This window comes from Pongo pygmaeus, chromosome 4 (genome assembly GCF_028885625.2).
Source record: "Pongo pygmaeus isolate AG05252 chromosome 4, NHGRI_mPonPyg2-v2.0_pri, whole genome shotgun sequence".
Classification (NCBI taxonomy): Eukaryota; Metazoa; Chordata; class Mammalia; order Primates; family Hominidae; genus Pongo; species Pongo pygmaeus.
The window spans coordinates 16,173,335-16,200,646 of NC_072377.2; the positions used below are offsets into that span (position 1 = coordinate 16,173,335).

At 39.3% G+C, this 27,312-nt stretch overlaps 1 protein-coding gene and 1 long non-coding RNA gene across 4 annotated transcripts in view; both read left to right on the forward strand.

The window, feature by feature from the left end:
* Positions 1-27,217, forward strand: part of LOC134739578 (uncharacterized) — a 49,601-nt gene extending 22,384 nt beyond the window's left edge. The window contains exon 2 of the long non-coding RNA XR_010126364.1: positions 1-27,217. This exon is cut by the window's left edge and continues 22,140 nt beyond it. This is a non-coding gene — a long non-coding RNA (uncharacterized LOC134739578).
* The window catches only part of FBXL7 (F-box and leucine rich repeat protein 7), a 434,790-nt gene that overhangs the window by 262,551 nt on the left and 144,927 nt on the right, over positions 1-27,312 (forward strand). The gene's annotated exons all lie outside the window — the stretch shown is intronic.

A 27,312-nucleotide genomic window follows, 5' to 3' on the forward strand; every position in this document is an offset into this window, starting at 1 on the left:
CCAGACTGGGTCTCGAACTCCTGGACTCAAGTGATCTGCCCACTTTGGCCTCTCAAAGTGTTGGGATTACAGGTGTGAGCCACCATGTCAGGCCGAAAATTGTTTTAAAAGATGTTTGAATTGCTTTTTTGAATAAAAGTGCTTCATCTTCTTTTGAAATTGTGGGTTCTCAATACTAAAACGTCACTATATCAAGTTATCAATTGCTGTGTAACAAATAACCCCAAAAAACTTAGCAGCATCGTGCAACACACGTTCATTATCTCACAGTTTCTGTGGGTCAGGAATCCAGGTAAGGCTGAGTTGAGTCCTCGGCTTCAGGGTCTTAAGGTGTGGACTAGGGCTGTGGCCACCCAAGGTTTGACTGGGAGGGGATCTGCTTCTAAACTCACATAGCTGATGGCAGGATTCAGTTTTTCACAGGTTGTGGGGATGAAAGCTGAAGTTCTTCTCTGTTGGCCGGAGACCATCCTCAATTCCTTGTCATGAGAACTCTCCAACATGGCAGCTTGCTTTGTCAAAGCCAGAAAGAGAAAGTGTCTGCTAGCAAGACGGAAGTTATAGCCTTTTATAACCTAACCACAGAAGTAACACCTCTTCACCTTTGCCAGATTCTGTTGGTTAGAAACACCCTTGTAGGGTGGGGGAATGCCTGGGAGCAGGATGAAGGGATCACTAAGATCCATGTTGGAATTCCACATAGCACAGCCATTTTCTTAATGAGCAGTTCCAGTCTAGGTTTTTAATTTACTCAGAGTAGATTTAAGTTTCTGTATTCATATCCCAGCTGGGCTACTTAATATTATTAGCTCTGTGACCTCAGGTGTATTATTTAACCTCCCCTAAGCCTCACTTTCTTCATTTGTAAACATAAATCTGTAAAATGAGGACAAAAGCAATGCTCTCTCTTAGAGTTGTTCTGAAAGTTAATTAAATTAATTCTTGTGAAACAATTAGCGTACTGCTGAGAAAATGAAATATTTTCAATTGTCTAAGTTTTTCAGAATGCTGAAAGGCTTATAAACTTGTTTCTAAGTAATTTTTAATGTAACATTTTGGTTGAAACATATCTGAAATGCATTACCTAGTGTCTTCCTAAACAGTTTATACTAATTGAATTGAGCCTTGGTAATTTATGATCCTCGTGTAAAATCTATTGCTTTATGCTGATGTACAGTGATGTACAGTGGCTTTTGAGATGTTTGAAGTTATTTCCCTTCTTAAATGGCCCCAAATTCCTCTGACTTTTGAGTCCTTGTTTTTAATTTGTTTTTTCTCTCTTGCTCTAACACTGCTGTCAAGTACATTTCATTTGTATCACTGGGCTACATCTAGCTACCCTTCCATCTCCCAAAATTTTGGTTTCTAATCTCTTGTGGACTTAAAATGGAGAGGCAATATGTATAGTGCTTAAAAGCATAAGATAATCCTAGGTGTAAATCCCAGCCCTTCCCACTTGCCACCTGTGGATACTACTTAAGTGCTTAACTGAAAGCATGTAATCCCCCTGTGCCTCAGTGTATATCATCTATGAAATAGGATGCTGTTTTTATTTACAGTAAGTTAGATCTTGCTTATATAACGTGTAGTATACGGTAGACGTGATAAAGTCAGCTATTGTTACTTAACAGTTTACATAAATAAGTGTGTTAGAATTTTTGAAATATAAGAAGATACAGGCTGCAAATTTGGCCCTCTTTTTGGACCAAAGTACGTTGGCATCTGTAAAATTTTTGGTGATTTCTAGGTTATTGGTCTTTTGTTGAGAGACTACATTGAATATAATTTGTGGTAAGTCCCATAGGAATTCCTTTGATGAAAGGAAATCCATAATAGCCATCTCATAATACTACATAGCTTACATAGAATGATTTTCTTTCTCTACATCAGAGCATTATTTTTTATCTTGGTTTTATAGGTTTCTATTCTGAGGAAGGTATTTGAACTCACTTTTGAGTTGAAAACAAAATGCATGATGTTCAATTTGATCCTTATTAATAACAATTATAAACTGTATTGGGCAGAGTTATCCAGAGAGAAAGAACCAATAAAAAACATATAGATAGAGCTATATGAGAGGGGATTTATTATGGGAATAGGCTCCTGCAATTATGGTGGCTAGTCCCACAATATGCTGTCTGCAAGCTGCAGAGCCAGGAGCACTGGTGATGTAATTTAGTCTAAGTCAAAGGCCTGAGAACCAGGGGAGCAGATGGCATAACTTTTAGTCTAAGGCTGAATGGAGGCCTGAGAACTTAGAGGACTGCTGGTGTAAGCCCCAGAGCCTGAAGGCTCTACAGTTTGGAGTTCTAATATCCAAGGGCAGGAGAAGAGGTGTTCCAGCTCCAGGAGAGAAATAAAGCAAATTCACCTTTCATCTGCCTTTCTGTTCTATTTGGGTCCTCAGTGGATTGGAGGGTACCCATTTACATTGGGAAAGAGTGGATCTTCCTTACTCACTTCATTGATTAAAATGCGCATCTCTTCCAGAAACCCTCTCACAGACAGACTCAAAAAATCTTTACTGGCTATCTGGGTATCTCCTAGTCCAGTTAAGTTGACACCTAAAATTACCTATCACATAAACCAAAGAGTGAGTATCAATAGGTTGTTGGAAAGTGTTTCATAAAATGGAGACTGACCTCATATTTCCGGTTCCATAGATCAGAAGCAGGACAACATGATGTGAATGGAGAACATTTCCTGTATTTTGACCACAAGATACTATTACTATTTGAATATATATCAATTAGGTTAAATGAAAATGTGAGTATAGAGAGATGTGTTTTCTCATCATTTTCTCAAACTGAGATGAGTGTCACCTTTTGGCTAAGAGATAAGCATTGTAGAAGTGAACATTATAAGCAGACAGGTGTAAAGAAGTAAGAAGGGAAAAGGAAATGAGGAAGAGTACAGAGGCCTCTAGGATCCATAAAGGTTAGAGTATGTGCCTGTGATGCAGAGGGATAGAAGTTAGTACCTCAGAAACTCCGAGGGGGGCTTAAGAACAGGAGCATCAGCCGTGAAGTCAGACCAGTTAGTTTCAAATCCCAGCTTTTTCACTTATTAAATGCATGGGCTTGGACAAGTAATTGACCATCCCTGCATTTTAGTTTCCCCATCTGTGATGAAGGCCACTATAGTATTCACCCCACAGGGTACTGGGAGCACTGAAATAGAAACTGGGAAAATTACTCTTAGTTAGCAGAATGCTGGGCATATTGTAAATTATCTGTGTATTTTGCTGCCTTACCATAATCTAGAGCAGAAGTTTACAAGCTTCTCCTCTAAAGGGCCAGATTGTAAATATTTTAGTCTTTGGAAGCCAAGAGGCAAATTGCAAATATTATGTATCTCCTTACATAATAACAGATAAGATGAATTTCTACAAAATTTTTATTGATGAAATTCAAAATATAATAATGTAATTGAATAAAATTATTGTATTATAGATCCACTAATGAGAAGAATAGAATTCTTTTGAAGAGGAGATGACATTTCCCTTAAATGGGATTCAAAGTTACTGTTTTCTAACACCAATTTTTCCAAAAATGTTCATCTGTAAAAACCCTTCTTGGTGCACAGGTGAGCTATATACGAACAGGCAGTGGCAGCTCGATTTGACCTGAGAGCTATGATTTGCTGTCTCCAGAACAGTGGTTCTCAATTTTTCCTTTATGATCTTGGTACTGAGACATACATGAGTGAACATTGATGACATTCACAAATGTTATGCACTCCCAAGGCCATACCAAGATTTACCCAATCCCCAGCACAGTAGCTGCAACCACACACTTTTGTCTGACAGAAAAGAACAAGCACATCAAGCAGAGACTTTAGTGTTATAATTAATGTAGTAACAAATGCCCAAGATGTGCATCACAACTGATCATACCTAGCCAGTGTGTTATGACACCAGGTTCTCTGAATATTTCTACTATTCAGAACAAGTCCTCCCATTCACAACCTAAAGTGGCAATTCATATCTGCAAGAAACTTTCAAAAGAAGGAGGTTGTATTGTAGTGCAAGCAAAGGGAGATTCTTTTTTCTCTTTCATGTGCGGGGAATGATAAAATAGAGAGCTGAGCTCTAGGGTAAGTGGCACCGTGCTTCCTCCCACCAACAATAATGCCCAATTATGTACCAATTGATGGCTCTTTCCTGAGTTCCAGGAGTGTGAATCCATCCATCTGCTGGGAATCTCTGCCTGGATCACCTTCGGGTATCTCAAACTTACACTGTAGTACTGAACTCATCATCAAGCCCCACCCCCAATAGATCTTATATCTGTACCTTGCTCTCCAACCCTACTCTCATTTCCTCATCCAGCCTCTCTCACACGACCATGCTTACAGTGTACAGTGGCTTCCTGGTTTCAGATAAATCAAGGTTCGTTCCCATGGTCTTTGGGACCTGAACCAACACTCCAGCTTCATCTATATCTGTCTGTCTGTCTGTCTGTCTGTCTATCTACCTAACAGCATCATAGAATTGCCTGGTATTCTCTGCAAACACCATATTGTTTCTTAGCTGCTTCTTTGTTCCTGCTGTCCCCTTTGCAGATAATCCTCCCAGTCCCCAAATACAGAATGTCTTACATCTACCTCCCAGCCTTCCATGAAACTTCTTTTCCCTCATCCCAAAGGCAGAGTTTGGGTCTACTCCTCTGTATTCCCAGTATGTCTTAAGCATGAGTTATACCCACTATATTGAATGTAGTAGTGCTTTGGTATCTCTGTCTTCCCACCTGCACACTGAGAAACTTGAGAACTAAGAGTATGTCTTCATTTTTGTATCCCTAGACAGGGATTCTTATATAAAGAAAGCACCTAGTTAAGGTTTACTGATTTAATTAGCTCTACAGAACTGGCTTGCGGCCACTGTGTTTATCTGAGCTTTATCACCACGAGGCAGAGGGAGTGAGTATAAGTGAGTAGCCAGGAGCCAGATCTAATATTTGAAAGGCTGCTTTGGAGATTTCATTTCCATTGTCATGTACAAGTTCATGATTGTTTTGAAATAAAACTTGTTAGGATTTTAAACTTGACTTTCATTATCTCTGGTATATTCTTCTTTAAAACATATTTGCTCTTCCCAAATAGAAAGAGTAATTCATGACTTTCCTATCTACTTATTTTGTCTCAGATTTGATTTTGATTTTTCCCTGTCTTCACAAAACCGAAGAAAGAATAGGGAGAATAACTGAAGCTTTCTAATCATTAGACTCTAATAAAGAAACTCGATACACTGTAAACCCACCACTACATTCTACCGTGACGAGCAGAACAACCTGAGAAGAATACAGTTTTTTACTCTAAGCAGCCTTGGTTTTCCTTGTCACACCACTAGTAAACAACTCTGTTTTAAAAATCTATAATTTTCTTTTTTTTCTGTTTTTCTTCAACTTTTATTTTAAGTTCCGGGGTACCTGTGCAGGATGTGTAGGTTTGTTATATAGGTAAACATGTGCTATGGTGATTTGCTTAAGATCAACCCTTAAGCTAGTTATTCAGCCCAGCAGCCATTAGCTATTCTTCCTGATGCTCTCCCTTCTCCCGTACTGCCCCTGACAGCTCCCAATGTGTGTTGTCACACCCCCATGTGTCCTCATTGTTCAGCTGTCACTTGTGAGAATATGTGATTAAAAAAATCTATAATTTTCATTCAAAAGACTGCCTTAAGCATCTATGAAAGTTTAACACAATTTTACCTTAAGGTTCACATCCACAGCACATCACAGAATCAAAATTAAGACTGGGCTCAGATTTGCTAATCTGAAGATTGTGTCTGTCTCCAGGAGGCATAGTCTTTCCAGTGTGAGGAAGGCTACAGCTCAGTGGAACTGCCTTCCCAAGACCCAGAATCACCATGGGTACTTAGTTTGTACATCTTGATTGTAAATGCCCAGGGCTACTCTAGAGGTAAGGAAAAGTGGAGACAATAAAACCAGCAAACATACATGGAAAGACAGGATGAAACATTTAGAGGTTCACTATAGCAAAATAAAAATGTAAACAATTTCCTGGAGAACTTATGTTTTTATTCCTTATTTCACGCCTTTGCTAACTAATTTGCTATTATTTTTGACAATCTTTCATTAGTAATATGTATAATAATTAGACTCCAATATCATGAAGCTTGGAAGATAAATATTTGATGACAAAAACAAATGCCCTTTGCAAAGCATACACACAGATTATATTTAAGTAAACTTCACGATGGTTCATAAAATGTCTTTAGAACCTAAAACATGAGGCATGGGTGTGCAATACGGTAAGAAATTTCTTAATGATCATATATTTTTAATACTTTTTGTTATATTTGCTTCAAGAAAAATTTACTACTTTTGTCATGTAGTAAATTTGTCACGATTTTCTCTCTTCAACTTCATAATAATAGTATTTGAAATATACAATACATCTCACTGCTTTGGTTAACAAGTCCACAGTTTAGTGTCAGCAGTAGGAATGGTTGTTTGTTTTTACACTGATGTAGAGGGAAATGAATAAGTTTAAGTGATGTTGTTTTTTTCCCATGTGTTTGGATATCCTACTACTTTACAGGTAGAGTGAATTCTAAAGGCAGGTAGATACCTATCATTTGCCTAAATAGTAACATTGCCGGCTGGGCACAGTGACTCACACCTGTAATCCCAGCACTTTGGGAGGCCGAGGCGGGTGGATCATGAGATCAGGAGATCGAGACCATCCTGGCTAACACGGTGAAACCCAGTCCCTACTGAAAATACAAAAAATTAGCATGGCGTGGTGGCAGGCGCTTGTTGTCCCAGCTACTCGGGAGGCTGAGACAGGGGAATCGCTTGAACCTGGAAGGTGGAGGTCGCAGTGAGCCAAGATCATGCCACTGCACTCCAGCCTGGGCGACAGAGCGAGACTGTCTCAAAAAAAACAAAACAAAACAAAACAAAAAAAAACAATGTAACACTGCCGCTGATTTACAAACAGCCTTTAAAATAGAAATTTACTACAGAACCACCAGTGGGAAGAAAAGAAGGTTATTGAAGTTTGAGTGCGGGTGAACTGCCTTCTTCTGAGATGGGGCTCGTCATGATAGTATACACAGAGCGTGGTCCACTCATGGTGTGGTGTGTTTCTCCACTAGTGCTGGCCCAGCCAGGGCTCCACTCAGCCCTGCCTCTCTGTGCACAGAGGCCACAATGCTGTGCAGGCAACAGCTGGGGGATTTGCTATGGACTACACAGTAGAGATGGAGATATACATCAAAGTCTAGAAATGTGGACGTTTTGATTCACTTGACTTCCCTTTCAGGGCACTCAGGGCTCAATTTATCAAAACAACAAACAGTAATTGAGTCAATAAGACGTATGCTGTAGGGAAATGTTCCCAGGTATTGATCCAAAATATTGGCATGATATTTACATCTGTTTGCCAAAGTCATACATCATCCTAATTCCAGGAACAGGCAGGCAGCAGGGCATAGAGGCCCAGAGGCTGCTTGGAGATCCCTCACTGCATTGTCTGCTGTCTTCCCACATGGCCTTTGGCACACGGCTGCCCCTGCCACCAGCTGCCTCCTTCCGGGGGAGTGCGAGAAGACTGCAGTTCCAGGAACTGCCCAGTATTCTGCATTGGAATCCTCTAATAAGTAATGCCGTATCAATGTAGCTAATTATCATTATTTGAGCATACAACTTGAGTGCGTCCATCTGGAACATTCAAAATTGACCCTCTATGGTATGATGAATGTGTGTGTTGTGGGCAGGAAAATCCTCCATAGGAGAAATTTAGCATTACCCAGGATGAGATGCAGAAATCCTTCACTAATCCATGCGCTACTCATCTGAAGCTTTATTTTCTAGACTTTCTCTTCTGAAATGTACATTTAGTCTCCATGCAAATGACTGTTAAAGCAAATCAGCAAGAGCAAATCAACAATATAATCCTCCTGGCACCACATGGTAATGTAATTTTTCAATTCAAAATGCACAGGCAAAATACTAAAGTAAATGGCTCTGTGGTAACTATATCAAAATAAGAAAAATGTTTAACTTTAAAAATATGCCATATCTAGACTGAAGGAGGTGAAGGAGATATGATAAATAAATTCAGTAGGATCCTGGATGGGTTTCTGGACACGAAAAAAAACATTAGTGAGCAGTTGGTTAAATTTGAATAAAGATTTGTAGATGTATTAATAATACCATATCAGTGTTATTTTCCCAGTTTTGAGAATCTTACTATCATCATATAATATTTTAACATTTAATTAAGCAGGCTGAAGGGTATGCGAGACCCGATTGTGCCACCATTGAAACTTTTTTTGTAAATCTGGAGTTATCTCAAAGTAGAGATAAGAATATTTCATGAATCACATTTTTTACTGCCTTACTTATCTTCTGGTAGGTCAGTTTAGAGAATTTTTACTATAGTATTGACTTTTGATTATAATTTAATGATCCATATGGAATCACAGACTATTAAAGCCAGATGGATTTGCTCTGTTAATTAACGGAGGGAGGAAGAAGAAAGGAATATTTAGCGATTAAGTCACTAGGTGCCAGGCTGCAGCCAACTCTTTTAGTTGTGTCCTGGTATCCACTTGCCTGTTGTTTCTTGCCATGCAAACCCTGATTTTCTGTAGGACCCCAATGTGCCCAGCCTGGGTGATGGATCATCCTGGTCTCTGATTTTCCACTTGCCCTTGCAGCTGGGGAGGGCCATGTCAGTCAGTTCTTGCCAACAAGATAAAATGAGAGGATGCAAAAAGTATTTCTAGAGAAACTTTGCTTTCCTGATAAAAGGGACAAATGCATCTGCTGCCTCCCTATCCACCCATTTTTACCCACCTTGAATACAGCTATGGTGAGTGGAATTCTGGCAGCCAACTTACGACCATGAGGCAGAGCCCAAGAAAGCTGCAGAGATGCCAGTGGCGAGGCAATAAACGAACCAGTAGCTACTACCTCCAGACTTTTTCATATGAGATGAATTTAAACGCTTACTAGTTTAAGCCTATGTTACGTCTTTTGTTACTTGAAGCCAAAAACATTTCCCGTTGTTTATCCAAGAATTTTACATGAACCATTTCATATTATTCTTATAGGTATAATTATCATTGTCCTATTATAGAGATTGGGAGGTTGAGGCTTAAGGAGATTAATTCACTTCCCCACCATCATACAGGAATGAGTGGGTCTGGTGTTGGAATCTAAGCATACCTGGCTCTAATCCCCTTCCTTTCTCGCTACACCACACAGCCTCTGTTTGATTATTTGTACCCATCATGAGGCAGGCACAATGTTAGATTAGGAAACTTGTGCAGAGTTACCAAGCTTGGGGTTATATCAAGACAAGATTCAGTCTTATTTTTATATAGCTCAGCAAGTTAAGCCTTTTAATGGAATTTCCACATCTCCAATGCACTTTGCTCATCCCATCCTCCTGTTAGAGTTAGAACTAGCTTTCTTCCCTGTTTTGCAGTTAAGCCTTCTCTGCGACAAAAGTTGTGTGACCAGCCTAAGGTCACAGAGTCGGTCATTGGTGGACCTGAGAAGGGAAGTCAGCTTTTCAGTACCTTTCAAGTCCCTTCTAGTGCATGGCATTTGCTTCTGCCTTTTCATCCCTGTTAGCTTTTCCCTCACCATACATCTTATTAACACTTTCACTCTTCACTTCTCTGATAAATGTAGCCTTGCCTGCCTTGAAATGGAAATCAAATGGCTCAAAACAGGGGAAGAACACAGTTCTGAATATTTTCAGTGGGACTCTAGTTTTCATTGTCTTTTTAGTTAGAAAAATATTATCCAGCACACCTTCATGTGTGATATCACTTTATTCAGTACAAACTTATTAAGTCTGTGGTGCCATAAGTATATGTATAGGAAATCTGAGATGTAATCATCAGTACCTTGAAGTTTATGTTGAAGCTTGGGAAAGGGAGAGATATCAGAATGTTGTAAATGGGATAACCTCTGGCTGGGAATCAGGAAATCTGAATTCCCGGCCAGCTCTGCTTGTAAAAACGCTGGGTGCTACTCAATGTAGGTCATTACTGAGGAAGAGTCTGACATAGTACTATTCAAAAATGTTTGCTACCCCTTTGAACCAGACCTTCCCTGGTTCCAAAACCACAGCTATCTGGACTAATAGAAGGTCAAAGATTAACAGATTTTTTTTTTTTTTTTTTGAGACAGAGTTTCGCTCTTATTGCTCAGGCTGGAGTGCGATCTTGGCTCACTGAAACTTCCACCTGCTAGGTTCAAGCAATTCTCATGCCTCAGCCTCTCAAGTAGCTGGGATTACAGGTGTGTGCCACCACACCTGGCTAATTTTTGTATTTTTTTAGTAGAGACAAGGTTTCACCATGTTAATCAGGCTGGTCTGGAACTCCTGACCTTAAGTGATCCACCCGCCTGGGCCTCCCAAAGTGCTGGGATTACAGGCATGAGCCACCGTGCCCAGAAGGATTAACTGATTTTTAATAAAGAAACTATAAGTGATCTAAAAACCTTAAATAATTGATCAACTGTGCACCGAAACAACAGGAATATTATAAGTACACATGCTCTAAACAGCGAAACACCTATCTTTCCAGCAACATCCACTTCCTCTTCTGCTCCACTTAATGGTGCAGGGTAGTTCAACCTAAGGGAGATGTCAGGCACAGTTTACAGGTGCTCGCATCCCTCATGTTTCTGGAAACTGAACTGTGGAATACTTGATGTGACAGCAAGAAAGGTGAAGGCAGCTTATAAGATTTCTGAACCATTGTCCAAATTCAATAGAAATCCTCCTCCCTTGGCTAGAGAACAGACAAAACCCTCTCTTTCCATGGTACAGAAGACAAATAGTTAAAGTAAAAGGCTTTATGTACTCTCATCACTGAAAGGCATGATTGAAATAGCAAGGCTTTGCAGTCAGAGGTTTTACAGTCAGACCCCCTGGTGCAGCCACAGAAGCTATGTCAACTTGGGCTAGTTACTTAGATCTCTAAGTCTATTAAAATGGAAATAATAATACCTTCTTCATGGTGTGATTGCAAGAATTAAAAAAAATGGCATAGATTATATAGCTCAGTGCCTGGCCAGGCTCAATAAATGATTGGAATTAGGGAGGGAAGAGCTAATTTTCACTAATCTTCTGCTCACTCTCCTCAAATATCCTCTATTATATCCCTTTTTATTTCCACATTGTTTGTTTCTATCTATAGCTTGACATACAGTCTTTTAGCTCTTCTTATGTTCTCTGAAGACCTTCATACTGACTCAGAGCTATGAAAATTGTGAGACTTATTTTTTGAGACAGAGTCTCGCTGTGTCACCCAGGCTGGAGTGCAGTAGTGAGATTGTGGCTCACTTCAGCTTCAACCTCCTGGGCTCAAGCGATCCTCCCTCCTGAGCCTCCTGAGCAGCTAGAACCACAGGTTCATACCACACCTGGCTAATTTTTTTAAAAGTTTTTGTAGAGGCAAGGTCTTGCTATGTTGCCCAGGCTGGTTGTTTTAAACTCTGAGGCTCAACTGATCCTCCTGTCTTGGCCTCCCCAAATCCTGGGATCACTGGCCTGAGCCAACAAGCCTGGCTGTGACCCTGCTTTCAAGGTCTACTGTGCCTGACATATAAATAGAAAGGCCCAGTTAATGTTTTTTAAGTTAATTTACTTGCATTACACTCATTCAATTCCAAGCAATCTTACTAAGTTGGGCCTCACTTTAAATATTTTATTTTAAAAACATTTTCCTGGCCAGGTGTGGTGGCTCATGCCTGTAATCCCAGCACTTTGGGAGGCCGAGGCAGGAGGATTGCTTTAGCCTAGGAGTTCAAGACCAGGCATGGCAACATAGCAAAACCCCATCTCTACTAATTTTTGTTTTTAAATATCTAGGCATGGTGGTGTGTGCATATGGTCCCAGCTACTTGAGGGAGGCTGAGATGGGAGGATCACTTGAGCCCAGAAGTTTGAGGCTACAGTGATTTGTGACTGTGCCACTGTACTCCAGCCTGGGTGACAGACTTTGTTTCAAAAAAATATTTTTTCCAAAACTTATTGAATTTTTTAATAATGAAAGAAATTATCAGTGGCCTAGAGTGCAATCTACAGAATTCCATACTGGATTGCTGCTGTTTATAATATCGTAGAGAGAGGGCATATAAATGAAGTGTGTGGTTGATATGGTTCTTTGTAAACTACTCTACTTGGAACAGGGGGATGAGTGAAAGGAGAATATATTCACTGGATGCCCCGGTCAACTTAAGCAAATGAATAGAAGAAAGATCTGGAGAGCATAAATGTTCACTGTGGTTCCATGTTTCTAGATTCCCTTTCCTTCTTTTGCACATGGATCCTGTTTGCATATATTTTATTACATTTTTTATTACTGCTGTTGCAATTACCACAAATTTAATGACAAAAAAAAACCCAGAAGCCTCTTTTTTTTACAGATCTGGAGGTCAGAAGTCTAAATCAAGGTGTCGGCAGGACTGTTCTCCTGAGGCTTTGAGAGCAGAATCTGTTTCTTTGATTTTTTTTTTTTTTTCAGCTTCCAGAGGCTACCTGTATTCCTTTCGTAAGATCCTTTTTTCACGTTGTCATTCGAACTTCTACTACTGACTGACCCTCTTCCTCCCCTCTAACAAAGACTTTTGTGATTACATTGGGTCTACCGGGATAATCCAAGATAACTTTCTCCTCTCAATACACTTTTTTTTTTTTTATTATACTTTAAGTTTTAGGGTGCATGTGCACAACATGCAGGTTTGTTACATATGTATACATGTGCCATGTTGGTGTGCTGCACCCATTAACTCGTCATTTAACATTAGGTATATCTCCTAATGCTATCCCTCCCCCCTCGCCCCACCCCACAACAGGCCCCGGTGTGTGATCTTCCCCTTCCTATGTCCTTTTGTTCTCATTGTTCAATTCCCACCTATGAGTGAGAAAATGTGGCACATATACACCGTGGAATACTGTGCAGCCATAAAAAATGATGAGTTCATGTCCTTTGTAGGGACATGGATGAAGCTGGAAACCATCATTCTCAATACTCTTAACTTGAGCTACACATTCCATTTTACCAGGGAAAGAAGCATATTCCCAAGTTTCAGGAATTCAGACATAGACATCTTTGGTTGGGGGGCAGGAGGGCTACCATACATGTTGATGTAGATGTGGTTTTATATTTTAGATTGTACTGCCTCCCTATGAGTTTCTGTTTTCCTGGCTGTGGCCTTGGTCGTCAGAATCTGTTCCCACCTTTGAGAATCCCACCTTTGAGCTTGGCATATTCCCACCATAATATGGACTCCAGATTTCTGTCCTGTCTTGATAAATTGGCCAGTCCATTGTTTTGCTAAGAGTATGCCACTTTAATGAAACCATATTAACCTGATTGAAGAAGAATCTTGATATAAGCTTAAAATTAAAACAATAATAATAGTTTAATAATGGCACAAACTAATTTCAAAGTAGTTAGAGCGACAGTTTTTCCTTGCCTTTTCTGATTCTCAATCTTGAATTTGAAGGTAAAAGTGGGTGCATCTTTGGTTGTTGTCCGTGGTCCTGAACTACCCCAGATACTAAGGTTGTTTCTCTTGACCTCTGAGACACAAGGAACTGCTGTTCAGTTTCTCCGTCTTGTTTAGAAATTCCAAAGTAGGTGAGAAAAGTGGATAAGTCTGTGAACAGAGCTTAGTGCCTGAGCATTAAATGGATACAGACTGTTGGAAAGGCATAGCCCTTGACAGATCACCAGGTAGAAAACAAAACATTTCTGACATGATTTTTAAATAATTGAAACTGTAAAAATATTTCACAGTTTACCATGTTGTAAACATCAAATAACTAAGCAGCATAGGAAATGTGTGCATCGAACAATGCAAAGGATGTGCAACCAAAACACAAGCATTGAGCAAGAAAGATAGGGAAGATGTAGTAATAAAAGGATCATTATTAGTTGAATAGCAGAAAAACATTTAGAGTTGGGTTTTTTGTTATTTGCTGGAAAATACTACCTTATGTAATTTATTATTGTATTTTTATGTCATACATTTTTGACAGTTCTGTCATGTTTTTGGAAGTTAGTGTCACTGTCTACTCCTACCCCACCATACACACACACACTCACACACACACACACACACACAAATACCATCACCACACATCATGGGAAGCTGGTGGGGAATGTGCCATTTCATTAATTTCTCCCCAAGCTTCATCCCACCCCATGAAACACAGACCATACTTTTGATACCTGCCCTTATCTTTAGTATTTATTATGCATTAGCTCTTCATTTTCTAAGGGATGGAATGGAATGGGAATTAGGAATGGATTTGGGGTATCAGATGTCAGTGATTTACATAATCATGTAGGAAAAACTACAGATTTCACCAAAACCAGTGATTACACATTTTTGTTTCAGCTAATTCAGAATTTCAGTGAGGCATGAGAATGGAATATGGGCCAGGAATGTCTGCTGCACATATTTTTGATAATTAAAAACAAGGATAGCAGTCTTTTTACATGTTGATAAGGTTAATCAAGGCAACCTCATCGCATCTGTCAAAAAATCCTGATTATTCTCCTGTACCCCATTCATTGTGAATCTTTGCTTTGAACACAGGGGAGATTCTGGACCTACAGGTACAACTATAATCTGATTATGTGTTTTTCTGCTTGAAAAGACTAGGTTTTTAACAGTAAGGCTTAAGACAAATTTCAGTTTTTATTAATTCTCAAGATTAAGAACAGATAGTGGCAACATGTCATGAGTTTCATTAATGCAAAATGGGAACCAAAGTTTTGTTCTTATTTTTAAAAATAATAGTGATAATAATAATATAACTAGGCAGTAAATAAATAAAAAATCTGAATCCAGAGCCCTTTGTTAAGTAAAACATTACAGAAAGAAATCAGGGTAGGTGCCCGCCAACATTCGGATTAATAAATTGTGAGTGTACCACTCTTGCATACGGAATTAGCAAGAATTAGCAATCATATAGATGAGTATAGTAAGTTTTAACCTATTTGCTGTTACCCTCCCAAATCCTGTTTTGCTCGGGGCACACCTCCATTTTGTAACTAGTTAATAAAGAATACTATAATTTAAAGTCCATGTTTCTATGGTAACAACCAATTATAAGTGCAATCTGAAGAGATGGAAGGAAGCTGCCAAAACTCTCAAGGAAAAAAAACATGATCTGGGTTGGCAACCCACAAGAAATGTTGCTTGCTGAGGGCTTTTGCCAGCTTCCCCTAGCACTGGCCTGCAAGTTTATATCTGAACAAACATCTTGCACCCATTTTCTAAGCACTGCATCTGTAATACATTCTAAAAGGATAATTGTGTCTGGGCCTCAACATATGTGATGGTGAGGCAGGAAAAAATTCTCACTTTTTTTGGTATAATTTCTCGCATATGTTTCTTATAACTTCATGGCACCAACATCAACACTAGAGAGAGAAAAGAACCTTAAGTGGGCTAGCTTTTTTCAGAAGCATATTCATAAGTTTTACCTTAAATATTCTTATGTTCATTGTTTATACATAATAATGGATAATGGTAACATTTATGGAGATAATAATTATAGAACTTAAATAAAATGTTAGCCATCAATTGAGAGTTTTAATGTTTAACATATGTATACCTGATTACATATATATTTTAATATAACACTCTGATTACATATATATTTTAATATCTTCTCCTTAATCCCTCTGTATATTATTGTGCTTTGTTTTCAGGAAGCTCAATATGCACACATAAGGCACTTTCAAAATAGATGAATTAAATTGAAGATAATTCATGTTAAAATATATTTCACATTCATTATTCCATGCATCTTATTAACAACCTAGGGAGAGAGGATGTTTTCATTTCTATTTTACATATAAAAAAGCTGAGAAATGGAAAAGTTAAGGACTTACTGAAAGTCACACTTTGTTAGTGGTGGAACTAGGGGCAAACCCCCACCTTGGACCTCTAGATCTAGGATTGTTTTCACTCTACAATATGACTCCTCCACTAGCTCAAAATTAAATACACCTGGATATCAAGCTTTATTATATCAAATAATGTAGCATTTGAATCTTAACTCCAAAGTGTTTATGCTTGAAACTAATCAATTGATAATACATGGATAACGTATTCCCTATCATCTACCTGTGTCTTTCTCTTATTTGTAGTTAAGTGACTGGAAGGCAAAAGAGTGAAATTGACAATGATGGAAATCACATTTAATTAGCATGAAATGGTAAACAGCTGCTATGTTCAAATCTTCCTGTTATGAGATTGTCAGACTTATAAAATATTATCTGCATGGCGCAGTTTTGAACAGTGAAAGAGAAGTTGAATCAAAATGTAAAAGCTCAGTGCATAGAACTTTTGGGTCCTAGGAGACACACAAGAATTTCCCTTTTAAGGAAATTGGCTACGTATGGTTTGCAAACCCCTATTCTGGTTAAAAAAAAAAAAAAAAAAAGTAAATTCCAGTTCCAAGGTTGAATAACTTTTTTCGTAGATTGGAATGGTACTCATTTGAGCAGAAAGCACTACTATTACATGTAATCTAGGACAATACTAATTTATCTTCTCTATGGCCATGTTGAGGAAAGTGGAAAACAAATCACACAGTCCCACGCTCCACATGAACGCCAGCAATCAACTAAACATAATAAACCTGCAAGAGAATATTTTTATATTATCAAATTTGTTTATTTCCCAAAATATGTATTTTGGAAAAAGGTATGTATTTTGGTTACCTATATTCAAAATTAGTCAGAATTCATAAGAGCTATCAACAAATAACTTAAGCACATTTCCTCTATTTTATACCTCATTAATGGGAAGACATCATGGTATAAAGTAAATTTGTGGGTATCTAAGATGCTCAGAAAATGTATACTTTCTCTATAATAAGGTATCATCAAAGGCTGTTTCTAGTTAAAGTCCTGTTGCATTTTGAACTCCCCCTTTCAAATATTTTTCACTTTCTTTAAATCCCCAACTTTGTTCCTATCTAAAGATATGACTCCATCTCTTATTTTACTGAGAGAATGGACTTCATCCTTTCTATCTCAAATTTCCTGCTTCTCAGCATCTCTGGCTTGGGGCCTTCGTTCTCTTCATTTGTGGTACCATAGTTCTCAACTCTGGGTGCACAATTAAATAAAAACCTGGAGAGCTTTGAAAACAAATACTGTTGCCTAGGCACCCTCTAGACTGATTAGTTAAGAATATGGTTTGAGAACCACTGACCTGATCTTTTCCCCTAAAAGAAATGTCCCTTATACCTGTCAAATCCAGTTATTCACCTGTGGTCAAAGTCCTAAGTGAGAAGGCATTGATTCACCACTTTTTCTCATCTCCATCATTTTTCTTTTCCACTTTTTCTTATGCTACCAAGCAGCTCATTTCATCACATCCTCAAAAATTAGTCCAAGAAAGATCTTTAAAGGGAGAGAGAATCCCCCTTCATAGAACACAGGTAGTTGCCAATGCTCTCGCAAGCTTTCTTATCCAGTTGTAATGGCTTAACAAAGCCATACTTCCAGAAGCCAAATAAAACCAAAGATGCATTAGCTGGAAATAAAATATGATCATGAAATTGATCATGAAAGGATAATCTTGCTAGGGATAATGTGTTTAATAGCAGAGCACTTTCTCTCAAGATAAAAAACATGTAGTTTCTTACTACATTTATGTGATAGGAGATTCACTGTAAGAAATTATCTTTAGTCAACTTTGTTGCTTTTCTCTTAGCAAGTGAATAAAAAACTAATTTACTGATAATTTTCATTACAGTAGATGACATGTATGCTTAGGATGGGTATTTCATCTTGAGCAGAGTAGACAAGCCATGCCATTAAACATGTAAAAGAGTGGCTTTAAAAAAAGTGGATCTCATGGAGGTGGAGAGTTTCAGAATGGTGGTTGCCAAAGGCTGGGAAGGGAGATGAGGAAGGAGGGATGAAGATAAGTTAGTTAAGGAGCACAAAAATAGTTAGATAGAAGGAAAAAGTTCTAGTACTTAATAGTACGGTAGAAAATTTATAGTTAAATATAATTTATTATATATTTCAAGGTAGCTAGAACAAGAATTGTAATGTTCCCAAGATAAAGAAAATGTTTGAAGTAATAACTATTCCAGCTACCCTAATTTGATCATTACATATTGTATACATGTATTGAAATATCACATGTACCCCAAAATATGTACAACTGGTGTATATAAATAAAAATTTTTTAAAAGCTATAAAAAAAAGAAATGGAAAAGAGTGGCTTAGCAGCAGTTATTATCTTGCCTCAAAGAGTGCCTTTTCACAGTTGTGGTTCAGTTCGCAGTCGTTGGTTTCCATGCCGTTCTGAGTTCTAAGGAAAATCAGCCGTGGCCCATTAAAAAACCCTTCATATCACTTTGATAAAATTTCATATGGATTAAAATAATTTTGAGCATATTTTTGGGCAGTTTAAAGTCTTTTAGATACAGTGAGCAAATTAATGGCAATGTAGTAAGTTTTTGATTTATAGCTTTGGCCTAAAAGTCATCATGGAAAATCTATTTATTCTGTGGCAGAACTCAATGAGCATTTTATTTCAAAAAGCAATTTCATTTTGAAGATAGAACCACTTACTCTTGGAATACTTGTTTTTCAGCAAAGATTTCTGAAATTTCCATTTGTCACTCTGCTCTCTCCAAACCTAATCACCTTTACTTCATTCCAGATGTCCGCCTTGTGTTGTCAAAAATGGATTTGAAAACTAATTGCCACATCATGTGGGTATTGAATATGTTAAGTGATTTCTCTTTGGCCAGTCCTCCTTTGAAACATGAAGGGGCAAAGGAAGTCTGAGTCTACAAAGGGAGCTGAAGGGGAAGGGCAGCAACTGGATCACAGTTTGCACGGCTGTGTCTGTATATTTTTTTCAGTAAGAAAAGAGCAAGATTAGTGGTAAATATCCAGTATATAATCACTCATTTGAAGTAAAAGGCTAAAAGTTGCCTATGGCAGCTTGTTTACATTTACTGAACTGAAGGAAACCATATTTGTGTTACTGGAAGGAACCTCAGGTAGCATCCAGAAAAAAGAAAAGCAAACTAAAAAACCCCACTATACATATATATTTTTTTACTTTGCAAGCTGATCAAACTCCACCAAATCAGAATATGTCATAATTTGAATTGGGATTGCCCAAAGATTACTGACTGTGTTTTGGGAGGTGGGAAAAAACAGAAAACAGTTTGTTAGGTAAATTTGACCCATAAACCAATTTCAAGGCTATTAAGAATTAGGAATGGATTTTAGTGGCTTGACACAGCCATATTGTTTAGTCAACAGGCACTTCTAAGATACGAGCTCAGGGAATCCTGTGTGCTTATCAAAGCAAGTGGAGTAAAGGTTCTGGGAACCTCTGGGAATGGTTGGAATTCTCTACAGAAAATTAAGATGATGTTTAAATTCAGCCTTTTCAAAAACTTTACCCTTTACTTAACCTAAATTAATGCAGTTTTACTATTCTGAAGAATTAAGTATAGAAATGTGTGACCTGAGAATTAGCATGCAAATGAACAAACCAGAGCAGGCATTTAGTCAGATATTTGGCCACCACCAAAAGCTGGGTTTGCCTTTGCCATGCAACACCACACAGCCAGGAAAATTCTGTTCTTTCTGGTGCAGAAGGCTGTAAAGAGGAGGAGAACTCTGATTCCATTTATCTTGAGATGCTGATTGTAAAGTTTGTGATCTCATTATCACTGCCTTAAACTTCTTGGCCAGGCACTATTTCTAAGATATGCTGTGGGTGCAGTTGTGACAGTGATTCCCAAGGCCCTCTGCTATCATCTCTCTCCCAGGTACCACCATGGTCCAGTTTGAGGAAGAAGACGGAGGACATGAGAAAGGATTTGTCCAATAGAAACTGGAACTTAAGAGTTTACCTGTCATGCTTGAATATATTAAGAGATATTCTACTGCTCTAAAGGAGACTGAATTTGTGATAAATAGAAAAATAATCGGAAAATTGAAGCAAGTGATAACGAGAGAGAAATTTTTTAAACGTTCAAAAAGTAAAAAGCAGTCATGGTACACCACAGTTTTATTTGTGAATAAGACTTGCATGCCATTGGCTGTTAGTCTAACCATCCCCACCCCAAGAAAAAAAAAGATCTAAGTACATTGGGAGGATGGGGAAAGGAGAAATTTGTGTGTGTGTGTGTTTGTGTGTGTGTGTTGAGGGGTGTGTAGTATAAGAGTAAAACAGTATATTCAGTGGTAAGAAGCCAGAGTCAGTGCCTGATATTGAGAAACAGAGAAGTACTTTCTGAGCATGTTCTTTAGAGGTGAATCAGGAGATTTCTTTAGAAGAGTTTCAAGTGGCTGCCTCTGGGGAGAAAAGGGAGCATTCAAGCTTTTGAAGTATTTGCACCATACTTTGATTTTTTTAATAAAAAATACTTTAAATGAGAAACCAAGAAGTGGAAGCAATATTGCATAGCTAGACCTCTCTTTACAAGTATTGCTATAAAGGAGAGTGTAAAACTGGGGCAGATGTTGAAGAGAGCTGAGGAGTTGAGAGAAGACCTTTTCAACTTTTCTGAAAAAAATATACTTTAAGTTCTGGGATACATGTGCAGAACGTGCAGGTTTTTTACATAGATATACATGTGCCATGGTGGTTTGCTGCACCTATCAACCCGTCATCTACATTAGGTATTTCTCGTAATGCTATTCCTCCCCTTGCCACCCACCCACTGACAGGCCCTTGGTGTATGATGTTCCTCTCCCTGTGCCCGTATGTTCTCTTTTTTAAACTCCCACTTATTAGTGAAAACATGCGGTGTTTGGTTTTCTGCTCCTGTGTTAGTTTGCTGAGAATGAGGGTTTCCAGCTTCATCCATGTCCCTGCAAAGGACATGAACTTATTTTTTTATGGCTGCATAGTATTCCATGGTGTATATGTGCCACATTTTCTTTATCCACTCTAACATTGATAGGCATTTGGTTTTTTCCAAGTCTTTGCTATTGTGAATAGTGCTGCAATAAACATATGTGTGCGTGTGTCTTTAGAGTAGAATGATTTATAATCCTTTGGGTCTATACCCAGTAATGAGATTGCTGGGCCAAATGGTATTTCTAGTTCCAGATCCTTGAGGAATTGCCACACTGTCTTCCACAATGGTTGAATTAATTTACACTCCCACCAACAGTGTAAAAGCGTTCCTATTTCTCCACATCCTCTCCAGCATCTCTTGTTTCTTGACTTTTTAACAGTTGCCATTCTAACTGGCGTGAGATGGTATCTCATTGTGGTTTTGATTTGCACTTCTCTAATGACCAGTGATGATGAACGTTTTTTCATATGTTTGTTTTCTTAAGAGCATAGAGACGGTGTTTCTTGGTGACAGGAAGGAAGAGTGGAAGTGGAGCTATTGATAATGCAGGAGTGGCAGAGAAAGATCCAAGGAGCAACCTTTTTGAGACAGTAAGGAGGGATGAAATCCACAGCCCAAGTGAAGGCATTTTCTCGTGAAAAGTTGAGGAATATTTTCTCCATTTTAATAGCAGAGGTTGGGATTGTGGGAGTGGCCAAAGGGTGGGAGATGTTTGAGGAGAAAGGGCACAAATAGTAGAAAAGTAAATCTAGGAAATGAATTTTCCTAAATTTATTTAGTAGAATGGCCAGCCATTTGAGACTTTGACAGTTGCAATAATAAATATAAAGTGACACCAAACAGCTGTGTGATTTTCTCCAGCAACACCAACTGGCCAATGTGCAAGCAGAGAGCAGGTAGGAAGTTGGAGCTATGAAATTTGGGGGTTTGACAGGTGAACCCACAGCAGAAGAGAGTAGCAAGGAAGTTGAAGATTTTTGCATGAGAACGACTGTGATGGTGGACATGGAAGGTAGGTTGGAAAAAGAGGAGCTGAACACAGGTGGTGGAGAAACAGTGAGAAAGTGGCAGGGTGAAGACCTGACAATATCAGTAGCAATGAAGAATGGGAACCATGGCACTGTCATCATTTCCGGCAAGTGCACTGGGACAGCTAGGAGGGGAGGTAGGGACCTGCATGGTGCAGTTCCTGGAAATGAGAAGGTCCTGGGTGTGACACTGAGAGGAGATGCCTAAGGCAGAGTGGAAGAAAGGGCTGTCGAAGGTGACATCAAGGTCAGGACACTGGATATTGACGTGTTGGAGAATGATCATTGTAAGCCACCCATGAATGAGATAACCAACATGACAGCAATGAGGAGGAGAGAGGGTGATATAAATGGTGCATCAGAGCCTCAAAGGAGTAAGACACTGCAAAAACAAGGAGAATAGGAGGTCAGAAGGAGTAGCAAGAAAACCAAGGAGGGTACCTATCAAACCCCAAGCCCTGAGGTTCAGGGGATACCGAAGAAAATACATTGCTCCTGGAGAGGGCTGTAGAGGAATGAGTGTGCTCAGAGGACAGGTCTCAGTTAAGGCATAGAGGTGAAGGGAGCATTCAGAGAAATGTTAGGGAAGTAAGGATGGGTGCTGGATTATTGATATTGAGAGCACCAGAAAGCATAATGGGAAGGCTTAGAGAGGAAAAGAATGGAGTTTTGGGTCAGGATGTAGACGTATGGGAATGGGAATGAGGGCTATCACAGATCTCACAGGAAACTTGAACTTTTGGCAATGGCCCAGGTAAACTTGGATGTAGGGCATGATGAATGACTTCTGAGAGTTTCTTATCAGCAGGTGAGCACTCAGGTCTAGCATGGTGGCCCCAATGAATGAGCTTGGTGATGTGGCAGTGACTGTTTCCCTGGCATCCTACATTGCAGTAGTTCCGGGTGGCCACATTCTCTGTCTCTCACAGTAGTTATTAGCGTTGCTTTGGTCAAGATTACCTTAAAGAGTATAGCAGTGTAGTGCTTCGTGAACATGAGAGGAAGGGCTATCACGACTCTTGTTGGTTACCTGGGGCAAGTCAGGCAACTCTGTGAGTATCAGATTCCCCATTAGAGAAAAAAAATTGGCCTTGTAGGTCCTCTTCAGGTTTGAATTTTTGTTATTGTGACATTAAATATATGCTGTTAGGTTTGTAGCATTTTTAAGTGAAGGATTTGGGCCCATATTACATGGAGATGTTTAAGGAGATTGGATTTATAAAGAAGCACATTTGCCGGACTTCCATTTTTGACAGATTTATTATGTTGAAATTAATAATTTAGAGAATATGTAAGAATATTGATATGGTTTGGATATTTGTCCTGCCCAAATCTCACATTGAAATGTAATCCCCAGTGTTGGAGATGGGGCCTGGTGGGAGGTGGGTCGGGGGGCAGATCCCTCATGGCTTGATGCTGTCACTTCATGAGACAGGGGTTGAGTTCTCAAGAGATCCCATTGCTTAAAAGTGTGTGGCACCTCCCCACCCCCCTGCTCCTGCTCTCACCATGTAACATGCCGGATCCTGCTTCACCTTCTGCTGTGTGTAAAAGCTCCCTGAGGCCTCCTAGAAGCCGAGCAGATGCTGACACCATGCTTGTACAGCCTGCAGAACCATAAGCCGATTAAACCTCTTCTTTATAAATGACCCAGTCTCAGATATTTCTTTATAGCAGTGCAATAACAACCTAGCACACACACACACACAAAATTAGCTTCTGTTTCACTAGCACAAGATTCTATATGTGTGTGTATGTGTTTATATGTCACTGCCATCATTTTTAAAGATATTCCTTTTCTTTTGTGTCTCCATTCATCTGAGGATTGGGTGTAGCTATTTTCATGAATCAGGTCTATACTGCAGCCTAGGGCATGATGAGCCAAACTTCTGTGTAACTAGCACAAGACTCTGTGCAGTTATCAGAATTTCAGAAAAACAGCTTATGATTACAAGGTTAAAAAGAATCACTGCTTGGCCTTCATAACTTCCCATTGCCACATGTGTAGATGTTGCATGCTCTGCATTGCTCTGACCAAACGGCTGTCGAGGCAACACAGGAAGCGAGTGAAGCTGGGAATGATCTCCTGCAGCAGGTCTTCAGAAGACCTATTTTCTCTTGTAGGTTTCAGGGGCAGTTGGTTAATGTGACCATGATACAAATTCACATGTGCACACCTACACACAGACACACACACCCCACTGTGGACATCTCACAATATAGGACAGGCTTTCAGCAACAACTGGGTCACCTTTGCATCCGGTTGGTGGTTATAAACTCAGACAAGATACTTTGAAGTGTTTTATACACAGAAGAAGAAAGCAATAGTAGGAGAATGGTGCCTTCGACCTTTCTGTGCTTTCAAGCATGTAAGCCAATCACCTCGTTCCTCCATCCCCAATTAAAGGAAAAAAATTAGCCCCATACATGGATGCTTGAATTCTCCTAATATTAAAAGTCACATGTGTGATGTAAATAAGATGAAAAGCAATGTGGATTACCCCATTAGAAACGGAGATGAACTAGCAGCTGGTTGCATGAACGTATCAAGGAGCCTACTGTCCCAGTGATAATTCTTGGATAAAGCAGAGTTAGGACATTTTCCATCAGATCCTTTTAAGCCCCCTCGCAGTTCAGTTGCATCTGGCATGCATTGTGCCTGTTGTCTGCTCTAACTTTGCAACAGAGTGAAATCCCCGGCTTTGACTGCAGCAGCATGTGGCTCTGAGTGGCATCTGTAAAGCAATGGCACTTCTTAATTTTCATAACAAACAGAAAATACTTTATGAAAACAGTATTCAAATTGGAATGGCTCCATTTATCTGACTAATTGGGCTAGACTGTCATCATAAAGTGAGTCCTTGAGCAGAAAAAAGCAATACACAAAAATGGCTTCTGCTGGTGACCTAATTTTCTAAATCATTTCTTCTGCTAGTGCAAGTGCTACTAAATATATTGGGTCGTCACAAGTTCCACACTCCAGGATAGGCGTTTCTAGTGGCAGGTGAATTCTCAATAATCATTGTACGTTTTGAAATTAAAATTAGATGACATTAGAGAGCATTGGTGAGGGTGGGGTGTTTCCTCACTCCCTCCCTCCCTCCCTCCCTCCCTCCCTTCCTTCTTTCATTCCTCCACAGAACAAAATAAAAGTGAAATATTATAGAACTTGCCATGATTGGGAAACCAGTAGGTAGAACTGGAATTCAATCTAGGTCTACCACTGCCTGGATTTCACTTAAGAAATTTTAGAGTATCATTGTTCATTATATTTTTTGATGTTTTCTATTTCTTTCATTGCCTGTTTCCTGGCAGAAATGCCCTGAGAGTATTCGAAACCCTGTCAGTCCTTGATATACTTGCAGTCCCAACTGCCTGTTCTTTTCTGGGAGGCTCATTCAATGTAGAATAAAGTCAACTGGCAGAAATGTAATAGTACACCAGGGAGGGATTGTGGTTTAACATGAGTTTGATATGGTTAGTAAAAAGTGAATTAGAATAGTTTGTAGATACTTTTAAACCTGTGCTCAAAGGTATTATTTGATTAAATTTAATAAAAAAATTAATTACTTAGTATATATAATACATAAGGAACTTACAGGTACGGGTGGATGCAAAGATGGGTATAATGAGTGAACGATGCCTCTTCCTTCCAAAGTTATGTCCATAGTCTCATCACCAGAACGCATGACTATGACCTGATTTGCAAAAAGGTTATTTACAGATGAAATTAAATAAAGGATCTCAAAATGAGATCATCTTAGATTATCCAAGTGGGCCCTAAATCCAGTGATGTGTGTCCTTATGAGACCCACACAGAGGAGAAACACATGGAAGAGAAGTCCATGTGAAGACAGGCAGAGATCAGAGTGATGCAGCCACAAATCAAGGAACAGCCTGGGGCCACCAGCAGCTGGAAGAGGCCAGGATGGATTCTTCCCTAGAGCCTTCTCAGGGAGTGCCGCCCCATCTTGACTCCAGACTTCCGGCCCCCAGAAACTGTGAGAGAGTACATTTCTGTTGTTTTTAAGGCACCAAGCTCGATATAATTTGTTATGGCAGCCCTAGAAAATTAACAAAGTGAGTAAAAATCAGTCGGCATTGAAGAGCTTGTAATATATAATATGTAACAAACTGCATGTGCTGAAGTGAAAGTATTAAAAATATAGACACGAAGGGGAATTAATTTCAAACAGAGCTGGCTGGAAAGGTGTTTTAAGGAGATATGCCTTGATCAGGGCTTTAAAGAAGATGAACGCAAGCCGTGCAGAGATGGGCCAGGAGGAGATTTCAGGGAGGTCAGCAGAGCCACGACAGAGGATTCAGGGATACTATAGGAGTGAATCTAGTCCTGAGAAAGGAGAAGGTATGATCAAAACAAAGTCTAATATCACAAGAAGTTTGACTGGTCAGAAATGCAGAGAGCCTGAATTCAGTCAAATAGAGAGGTACTCTGTTGTTAGCTTTAAATTATGGAGAAACTTACTTTTTCCATCTTCCTCAATCTAAAATTACATTTAAGAGATAGATTCCTGAAGAATTACTGCAAGGAAAGAAATTAAATTTAGAGAGGAAAGAAATAATTTCAGGAATGTTCTGAAAACTCTATAATGCCTTGGACATGCCCTGGTTTGTAGTATTTAACATGCAGTCATTCCTATTTGTGTGACTGTCTTCATTCCTAGTGGCCTACCTGGGCAGGAAATGCATCCTGTCTTAATTTCCTAGGGCTGCCACAACATATTACCAGCAACTGGGTGACTTATCTTGATAGAAATGTATTTCTCACAGTTCTGGAGGCTGGAGGTCTGAACTAAAAATGTCAACAGGGCTGTGCTCCCTTTGAATGCTCTAGAGGAGATCTCTGCTGCTTCTTGGCTTCTGGTGGCTCCTGGCAATTCATGGCGTTCCTTGACTTGCAGACCATTTACTCCAATCTCTGTCTCTGTCTGCACGTGGCCTTCTTCCCGGTGTGTCTCTGTGTCCTCTCCTCTTCTTCTTAGAACACCTGTTACTGGATGGAGGGCCCAACGCAATGGAGTATGTCCTCATCTCAAGCTAACTAATTATATCTGCAAAGACTCTGTTTCCGAAGAAGGTCACATCCTGAGGCTCTGGGTGGACATGAATTTTGGGGGAGCACTATTCAACCCACCACTTAGCCAGTTTATGTTTTAACCCATAGAGCCTAGCCTGGAATTTGACATAAAATTGTAACCTCTCAATTTTTGCTGAATACAGAAGCAGATCTGCAATGCCCATGAATGATGTGGCACTGCTAAAAAATAAAACATGGGAGAGAAAACAACAGAAGAAAAGGGAATTGAGAAAGAGAAAAGAAGCATCTCAAATTTTGCTGGAAGATATAAATCCAAAGTTTGTGGCAGGGCCTACAAGGGCTTATTAGATTTGG